We start from the raw sequence: 9648 nt of genomic DNA, 5'->3' as shown, positions 1-9648 counted from the left end.
CATGACTTTTCATGACAAATAGGATCGCAATGATTTAAGCACATAATTTCCTGATACCATAAAAACTTTAAAAACATTAAATAAAACGTATAGTTGTGGCACTCTATATATTTGCTCTACACTGCAAGCAATTATCTATATGACCAGTTACCTGAGTGACAGTGATTTTACTACAGGTAGTGCGGATCATGAGCTATAAACTGTATACTATTTTCTACAATCACCGCCAATTTCTTTGTCCCCGGGCAACTTTCACCCGTTTTAGCGTATCTAGTGCCAAGTAGAACATCAACTGGCTTTCAGACTGGTTCACATCGATATATGGGAATATATAGCATCATGTGAGTGTAAGTGAGTGTGTGTGCGTGCGTGTGTTAGTGTGTGTGTGTAGAGAGCATTGTGGGGACCATTAAGTTGACTGCCAGAGGGAAAACACATTGATTTGCCATTTGAGCGCAAATTCATCGCAATAAAATCAGCGTTGGCAAAGTTTTTTAATGCCACTTTCAATATTTGTTTGCGCACACCCCATATCTGCCCACTGTAGTGGCTGTTTGTTCTGGTCTGGTTCGGTCTCGTCCTTGTTTTATTTTATTTCGCACCCCACCGTCAGGATAAAAAAAAAAAAAAACCACCGCCAGCGGGCAATTGTAAAGCGCGTTTTGTAATCGAAACTTTTAACGACTTGATGCGATTGGAAATTGTGTAATATCGAGCCACTAATACACACGCCACTGCCGCATCGAGGACCCAGCCCACATATGGAAGGGGATCACGTATCCGTATCCGGTACCGAATGCGAATCGGCATCAGAATCGGAATCGGAATCGAAATCGACATCCTTGTGTCTGTCCCGAGTGGAGGGTCCTTCAGATTCTTTACTGCCTGCCTGCAAGGGCGCTACGTTCCAATGAGCAGGGCACATCGGTTGATTGCATGGACCCACTGATGCCGCTCTGAATCGGACATATGTTTGAGTTTTTCACAGCCGCCGAAGGTCCTTAATTGATGAGCTTGATAATTTCTCTTTTTATTTTCGCTCTCTCTCTGTTTGGTACTTCAGCAACTGTGGTAATTCCTTTGATGTGCCTGCCGAATGGTTAAGAGCCATCCAAGTTGGCTAATTAATTGAACTGATGCGGGAAAATCGCTGGGGCCTAGTCTTTGAAGTAGTCATTAACTACTGTCAGATGTGCCCAAAGGCCCAGATAGTTAGCTACTTGTGAGCTACATATATATCAATTGACTGTTTTTCAAACGAACTGAAAAAAAAAATTGCTAAAGAAGCTGTCAGTCTATGGCGATTAAATAAAATGGGAAATAAAATTATTTATAACTAGTTCAATTGCTTTCTTTGATTTCTTTTGATTTTTATAGGAATATGAGTTGTTTCAGCTTGATTTGTTTTGCTTTCCATTGCTTAATCTTTCACTGCAAAAAAGAACACCATAATTCTCGAACCTCTAGGAAATCACTTAACAAACCCGAAATCGTATTTCCAACTGCTTACCCCGCGATTATTTGTCGATTTTGCAAAAACTTTCTCCCATTCCCAAAAATCCACCTTATTTGTGAGATTTGCTCTGGCAATTTATGTATCGCCATTTGCCGCAACGCACGCACATTAGTATCAGCTTCGAAAACTCACACCCACGCCGATTGAAAAAAGGGGCTATGCGGATTCGTCACAGCCCGTTGAAGAAATCCCTCGAAGTGCTTGGCAAAGCAATCCGAAGCGTCGACAAAGATGTGCTAATAAATTTCAACTTAATTTCCGAAATGTGCAACTAACACATAAAAAGCCAGGAACGAACGAAGAGCTGTCGCAGGATCAGGACGAGGAGGACCGGAAACAGGACCCTCTGACGTTGGCATTGTTCCTTCGAGGATGGCGAAAAATTTCGAGTATGGTTTTTGCATAAAACTTCAATTTAAATTGACATTTGAGTGGAAAGTAATTGCATGATATGCACGGAGCATAAAAAAGGCAGTAACCGCCCTGGGAATGGGGCGTGTTTAATATATGGGCCGTGCCCCTGATCCCCTGCGCCTCTCGCGGCTTAGCTTTTACACTTGGAGAAATCGGTGAGATTTTTACAAGAATATACATTTTAATAATTGTGGTGGGTTGCTGCTTTTTTCAAGTAGGTAAGTTAGGAACAGTACTTAAAGTACATTGCGAGTTTTAAAGTTGACGGCAGTTCACGTAGTGACGTAGAGCACCATATGACATTGTAAGGCCTTTTTCATCCACTTATTATAATAGAGTTACAAAACTTAAATAATCAGGACAGCGATCTTGAAAACTTTGAGATACTTTAAAATTTTCTAAAAAATATACTGAATTGATTTTCGAAATGCTTTATTTTTTCGAGTGCACATTTGGGGGTATTAAATGCGATTTCGCTCTACTCCCATCCATCCATCCATCCATGGCGGGAAGTTCTACTGAGCTCATTATGCGCTCGTTTATATGCCGCATTTGTTGTTGCGGTCCGCTGTTGTTGTTGCAAAGTTTTGTGCACATTATGAGGGTCGGTTCTTCAGAGTCCCGATGTTTCGATGTTCCGGGGCCTTTTGGGTTCCGGGTTTTTGTGCTGTGGGCCAGCGAATGCGGGCAATTCTCGTCTCTCCAATCCGCCGCTTTTCCTTTCTGTTCTTGTTTTTTGTTTGTTTCTGTTTCTCTTTTAAATTAAATGCCAATAAATTTGCATTTTTTCTTCTTTTTAGAGAGAGAGAGCCACACCCCGCTTGCCACTTTACGCCCATCATCCCGGCAGCAATTGCTCTAAGTGCGGAACTGTGGGGCAAAAAGTGTCATTTGCTTTGGGCACTCGTGCCTTCGATTTGGTTTACTTTCATTTCGTTACGTTTGGTTCTTTTTTTTCAACTGTTGGGTAGAAAAGTTTTTCAATTCCCGAACCCACACAAAATGACCAAGTTTAACAGTCGCAAATAAATGTTGTTAATTTGTTTTAATTTCGAGCACATTTATTTGCTAATTTCCCTGACAAGGCAGTCCAATGGAAAATGGATTTGGATTAAAACAATTTCGTTGGCATGCCAGCGAAGGCTGTTCATTTCGTTTTCCACACAATTAACGGCGACAACTGAGTGAAGGTATCTTTTGGGAAAAATGGAATATTATTGCCGGCAGGATTAAGCAACTGGGAATATAGATTAAATTTAATTATTAAGGTAAATGGAGGTGTACCTTTCTTATGAGTTTAAGTTTATGAGAGAGAATGCCTTTAAATCCCCATAGAAACAGGAAATGTATCTTATTACTTCAATATGTGTATAGCTTAAGATACTTTTACACAGAACAGATACTGTAATGTTTTAATCATACTTTTAGGGTCTTGACTTTGAGAGAGGTTTGATATCTTCTCTTCTGCCCCCTGGAACACTCACTGTTCATTTCTATGAACATCTGCAGTGCCTTTTTCGCCAAGTTGCCGATTTGCACAAACAACTTCTGTTTGCTGTTTGTTATTTTGCAAGCGCACAATCAAATTTCCGAGTATCGCTTGGCTTTTGTTTGGACATCAATATTATTGAATATTTTTCGAGAAAAATATGGCTTTGAATTGCCGCCAAGAATATTGACGCAATTGTAATGAAAATTTTAGCAGAGTGCTATATGTTGTTCTTTCATAGTTGAAATCTTTAAAATATTCATAAAAATTTAACTCTTTTATTTTCATTTAAATGTAACCCTTTATTGCAACAAAAATTGTCGCTCAAAGTCATTTGTCCAATGCAAATAAGAAAAGCCGAAGGAATGGCAATCCCTTTTAGAACTTGTACCTCCATTTCTTGCAAAATTTTCCCTTTTTACGGCCCATTCTATTTTCGCTGCTGTTGTCCGTTTCGTTTACATCAAGTAATTGAAATAACGTTATTTACATGACAAATGTCAAATATTTGCAGGGATACAAATATTGATGCCGCGAGCACATTTAAACATGAAAGCAAACAAACGGAGTCCGAGTCCGAATCCGAAGCCGGATTCCAATTCCGGAGTCGGGAATCCGAGCAGGAGGAAAGGACCTCAAGGATGAAGACATTCTGCACTTGCTTCAATTATGCGTGAAAGGGCCAAGGGGGTGCGGCGGATGTGAAATTGAAGTGAAACTAAAGCCTTTTGCAAATAGTTGTTAAAATATGTCAATAACCTTGCCATTTACTGGCCGGCCATCCCCATCGAGGCGTTCCCAGAATCAATAGTAAAAGCTACCCCCGGACAAGAATTTCGGACAGGACACTGACGACCAAGTTGATGGCTATACACTGAGATACAATATACAAAATAAGATACTCTCTATCTGCTTCTGAATACCAAAATATTAGTTAATAAAATCTAATAAATAAACTTATGTTTAACTACCTTTAAAAGTCTGCATTCTTACTTGTATTGTTAAAGAAATATGGCTACTGAATCTGAATCTCCCAACTTAAGATGCATTTTTTGCAGTGTATGTCCGAGAAACCAAAGGGATGAGAACTAGTGATGCACGGGAAAAACGACTGAAGGGACGTAGGGTGAAGCGTAGTATACACGAATAAGCGCAGAAAATGTTTAATTAAATTCCGGGACACATTTGGCATGTTACATTGCTCCACTCCGACCACAGCCGTATCCCGGAAGGGTGGGCTCCGTTCTCCATTCTCCATTCTACGGACTCTGTGAACACCCGGGCCGGACACATTGGCAAATTGCAGAATGCTGGCAGCGGAACACGCCTCCTGCTCTTGGGGATTCGGCGCCCATCCTCCGGTTAACCGAACGACTGGAACATAGAAAGTGCAATAAAAATACCGAAACGTAGCAGAAATTAAGCAAAGCAAATTATGTCGTTGCCTAAGCTATTGACATTTTCCTTGTTTTCCTCGGTTCCGCTTGTTTTTCCTGCCATTCTTGTTTTGCGCCCATCTCCCAGCTATCCACGTTGCGGTTGAGGTCACCCAGTTGAGTGGTGCTCAATGCTCTAGTGGTTTCATCTAAGTGGATTCTCGGTGCTTTCTGGCAAAAGTCCTTTAAGATGGTAATTGCATCTTTCCAATCTTACAGATTATTTTTATGATTTTTCTTTGCGAAACTACTTCCCAACTACTGCGACAAATCAAAATGTATTGCTAACTGAAGAAAGCTTGTTTAGGTTATCTGAGGACACATAAAGTATTACGACCATCTGATCTGAAAATCAAACATATTTAAGTGTTGCAAAGTGCTCAAACCTTCAATAAAGTATAATTGCTGTTCTTAAGGTCAAAGCCATAGATAGTTCCCTTGGCCAAATTAGAAACCATCTAGCCCGGCCAATTAGGAAATAAATTTCCACCGAAAAGAAAAGCAAGTTGAGGGAGAGAAAAGATGATTTAACTCCAATTTCGAAGTGGTTCTTTTTTTTTTTGGGACCTGAAACGTGCATCAAATGAGCGGGCAAATGGCTCATTTCGAGGCTGTAACTCATCCGAGTGGGGCATTCATAAAACCCCATAAGTATGGACTCTTACTGCACGGTCTGCCATGCTTTGTTCTTGGGTTCCGTTTATGGGATGCTATTTGTAGATGGCCTTTTAGAGGCCGGGTTCGGGCATTTAGAGCCGACTTTTACGATCTGCCCCGACCGACCGACCGACGGTCACTCTTAATGATTGATAAACCACACGGGACCAATCAACACCAAAAGGGCTCTCTAGAAAATCAAATCTGCGCGGTCATCCCATTTCATCCAGCACCGTATCCTATGCAAACTGAAAACTGAAATCGTCTTTTGGTCATATCCCCCTGCTCCGAATGTTTCTTCATTTTTTTGTGTTTTTTTTTTAAGATGCACATCAAATTGGCTAAATTGTCGTGAGGCTTTGGGTTTTAAGGCAGCATCCAGGGGACTCCTCCACCGTGGAGTGGAGTTGGAGTTGGAGTTCGGGTTGGAGCTGTAGCTGATGCTGGAGCTGAAGTGGATTTGTGGCTGTGCCTTGTTCGTATACCAGTTTCTTTATTACAAAAAGGGGCTTGGGTCAAACCAACAAGCGCAGCAAAAACAACAGCAACAACAATCGCGGTCGACAGCGACGACGTCGTAAAAGAAAACAATATTGTAAATAAAGTTTAGACTTTAAGCCAAAACTGGTTTTGAATCCAGCGAAAACAAGATAGGAAGGCTAAGCAAAGGAATCGACTATAGCATACCTTCTAAAATAACTGTGTCCTGCTAAGCTAAAATAAAAAAAAGCTAGCAGTATTAATTTTAAATAATTTATATTCAAGAAAGCATTTATTCATATATTTTTTAAATTTAAATATTTATCGCTTGCTCCTCCGTATTGCTTTGTATGTCTTTCAATCTTTAAAAAATTCATAATATTAAAAAGCATAAAAAAGTCAAAGATTAATTTGGAAAACCTTTGTAGGGTATGAAATCAAACCCACCAAACATCGTGACTCTTAGCAACTGAATGTTTTTGTTGTTTCTGCTGGTCTTTGATGACTTTTTAACAAAAGTCGATGCTGCTGCCACTGCAATTGTTGTTTTTTGTTGGTGCCGATTTTTACTTTGTTTTGAATTGCCCTTTTGTGCGGAGTATTCAAAATTCAACGCCAAGTTTGCAGACGAAAATAAAGGAATTGCGCAAAGTGCCCGAAGAAGTTCGTATATCGGTAAACTTTTTTACATTGCATTAATTGATTAAATTTCAAGTGCCAGAAGTGTTTGAACACGAATTAAAACAAATTGAAAGTAAACACGTTTAAATATTACATATAAATTATAATTATAACCAACACTCTGGATGGAAATAAGCTTAGTGACGAAGTGCAACACGATAGTGTTGAAAAGTGCACTGTATACGTTTGCTCAGTTCAGATCTACTAGAAATCAACAATTATAATTTAACTAACATAACTGAATTAACCAAAATAAAATCTTGATTAGTTTTTTTCTTTTAGAGAGTTTAACTAAGAGCATACGGACTTCGGTTAGCTATCCGTTCGAGCAACTTTCTTGTTTTATTATAATTTTCTTCTCTTTTTTTCGGGTTTGTTTGTTGTTTTCGTTGATTTTCTTATTTTGTGTTACCATAAAAGCAGTTAAACCACAAACCACATCCATAGCCGCAAAACTTCTTGTTCATAAACAACAGCAACAACACTGGCTGGACATTGGGACAGACTCTTTGTTGTTTGGCTGGCCGAACCACTTTGGTTGGTAGTCGGTGTCGGTGGTGGTGACTTGGAGGTTCGAAAACCCCCCACCACCCCCACAGCCACCACAGTCTCCGGACTTGGCCCAAACACCATAAACATAAAACAAATCTATGACACGAAACAGGTCTACCAAAGAAAAGACTACGGACGGACTGGGTCTTCTGGCCAACTAGTGGGGATGTTGGGTATAGCGGGGATGGAGGCGCTGAGATCCGTAGAGAGAGATCTGATTCGAGTGGAGAACTAACCTAGGTCTAGGAACGAGTTCCATCCAGCTCTGTTCGGTTTTATTTCTGCCAAACTCCTTTTTTTTTGTGTATTTTTTATGCACATGTTTATGGGTTTTAAGATAAAAACTATTATGATTGGTGAAACGTGCAAAAAAAGAAGGCAATAGAGAAACGCCAGCAGACAACAACAGACGAAGAACGAGAAACTATCTTGACAGCATCTGTAGATTGAGGGCTTTTGCACTCAATAGCTATATGCTATATACAAACATATATATCTATATTTCTGTTTGGCAGAGATGTGTGTGTGTGTGTCTGTGTTTTTGTGAAATTTATGCCCTGGCATAATTAACTTCAAAAATGATCTCATAAATTCATGTCGCGTTCGCCGCTTGATATTGTTTACATACAGTATCGGCATAGGTTTCGAGATCCGAGATCTCTGGGATCTCATGGTTCTTGAAGTGGAGCACAGCTGAGTGCACTTGGAGCCACATCGCCATTACCAGATGGACCAGTTGGAGCTAGCTGGCTGTCTGACTGGGGAACCTCAAGAGCTTTCGAATGGTTCTCATTACCGTTTCCTGTTATGGGCAGTAAGTTGTCCACATTCGGCGAAGTGATAAACTTCAGCGATAGATATTGTCGAGCCATCGATCACGATCCACCATCTGGATGTAGTGAATCCATAAGTGCCCGACGTGTGAATCCCTCGGCAATATATTGATTCCATTTAGAAATGTGTCCACCAGAATTGAAAAATATTCCGCATAAGTATATACCTATTAATCTAGAACAGGAAGGTAGTTAAACAGGAAAGCATTAAATAAAATGAGTTGTCACTATTAAATTAGGTGACTTAATGAATAAATGATTTGCTTAAGTACTCACACATTAATTTGCATAAAAAACCATTTTTTATGTGTCGGATTTGTTGTCATCAATCAAATTGTTAACGCTGGGCATACATAAGATGTTAATTATTACTATGTGAAGCCAATATTCTTTTCAACATATATATTCTGCCATTTGGGCACAACAATATCTTAACAAGCCATCAGTGAACCTAAATGTCAATAAAATTATGAAAAGACAAGACGCATTTGACACCAATTAAAGCTGCCTTTAAATGGTTTAAAGCAGACATATGGATGTGAATAATTAAACTGAATTGATGGCTTGTTGCTTTGTCGTATTCATTTAATAAAATATTAAACATATTTTTTAAATTCTATCTATTTTGGGTATTATTACCTTTCTTTAGACCCTCTATAATCTATGTTATGTAGCTATGCAATGTCGAATCTTTGCTTTTCTTCCGGGAAATTCGTTGGAAATCCTCCAACCCATTCGGACCTTAGGCCTCGTTCTTAGGAACCCCCCTTCCCTTTTTGGTAGCCAATCAGGGGCTACGCCCCTGCAGCAATCGAGCGGAAAACGAGAAAAAAAAGGGGGAAGTTCATGGGGAGGCAGCATAAACTGCGACTTCCTGAATTTAAAAACGCATTATCAAAGGCACATAAATAAAGGTCGACGATCGACAGGCGGCAGGCGGCAGTTGTCGCTGCCGTGGGGAGAAATCATTGAACGAAATCGACATTCGGCACCGAGCATAGTAAAATTTATTGCACTTTTTCCGCTGCCGCGCAATCCTTTGTCATGGCCCAAAAAAAAAAAAAAAAAAACTAAAAAAAGTAACTGAAAAAAGCCACTGTGACCCAAGCAGCAGCAACACTTTCAACTCCAATCCGAGAAACAATGAAAACTCTTTCAAATGCAGCGGCAGCGAAAACAAAACGAGAAACACATTAAGCTGAGACCTGGAAAAAGGCAAAAAAAAAAAAGAAAAAATAAAGAAAAAACATTTTTCACGAATTAACGTGGCCAGTGAAGCCGAACAGCAAAGGTTTTTTATAATTGATTTCCTGCGATTGCGGAGCAAACGAATCAAACGAGAAAGAAAAGCCTTCAGCAACAGCAGCAAGAACACTGGAAAAAAATAATACAGGCAATAAAAAAATATAATATAAGAGACTATCAAGCTCACAAAAAATGTTTCATTTATAAGGCATTTATTGTAATATTTAAAACTACTAAGCTAAATGGATTGATTAATTTTTTAAAAAGGAATCCGAAATCTTTATTCCGGGTTCCCATACACATGCATTTCTTTCAGTGCAGCAACCTGAGCTGGTCCACTCCGAA

General features: G+C 39.6%; 1 long non-coding RNA gene across 1 annotated transcript; it reads right to left on the bottom strand.

The window, feature by feature from the left end:
• Window positions 1-8126: 8126 nt before the first annotated feature.
• On the bottom strand, window positions 8127-9419 carry LOC27208160. The gene is made up of 3 exons (XR_001600731.2): window positions 8698-9419; window positions 8335-8401; window positions 8127-8233 (listed from the first exon to the last, which is right to left on the bottom strand). It is a non-coding gene; the product is annotated as an uncharacterized LOC27208160 (long non-coding RNA).
• Window positions 9420-9648: the final 229 nt, after the last annotated feature.

The sequence above is a fragment of the Drosophila simulans genome, chromosome 3L (genome assembly GCF_016746395.2).
Source record: "Drosophila simulans strain w501 chromosome 3L, Prin_Dsim_3.1, whole genome shotgun sequence".
NCBI lineage: Eukaryota > Metazoa > Arthropoda > Insecta > Diptera > Drosophilidae > Drosophila > Drosophila simulans.
Note: the sequence above shows the minus strand (reverse complement) of the source record. Positions and strands in the feature narration are given on the sequence as shown.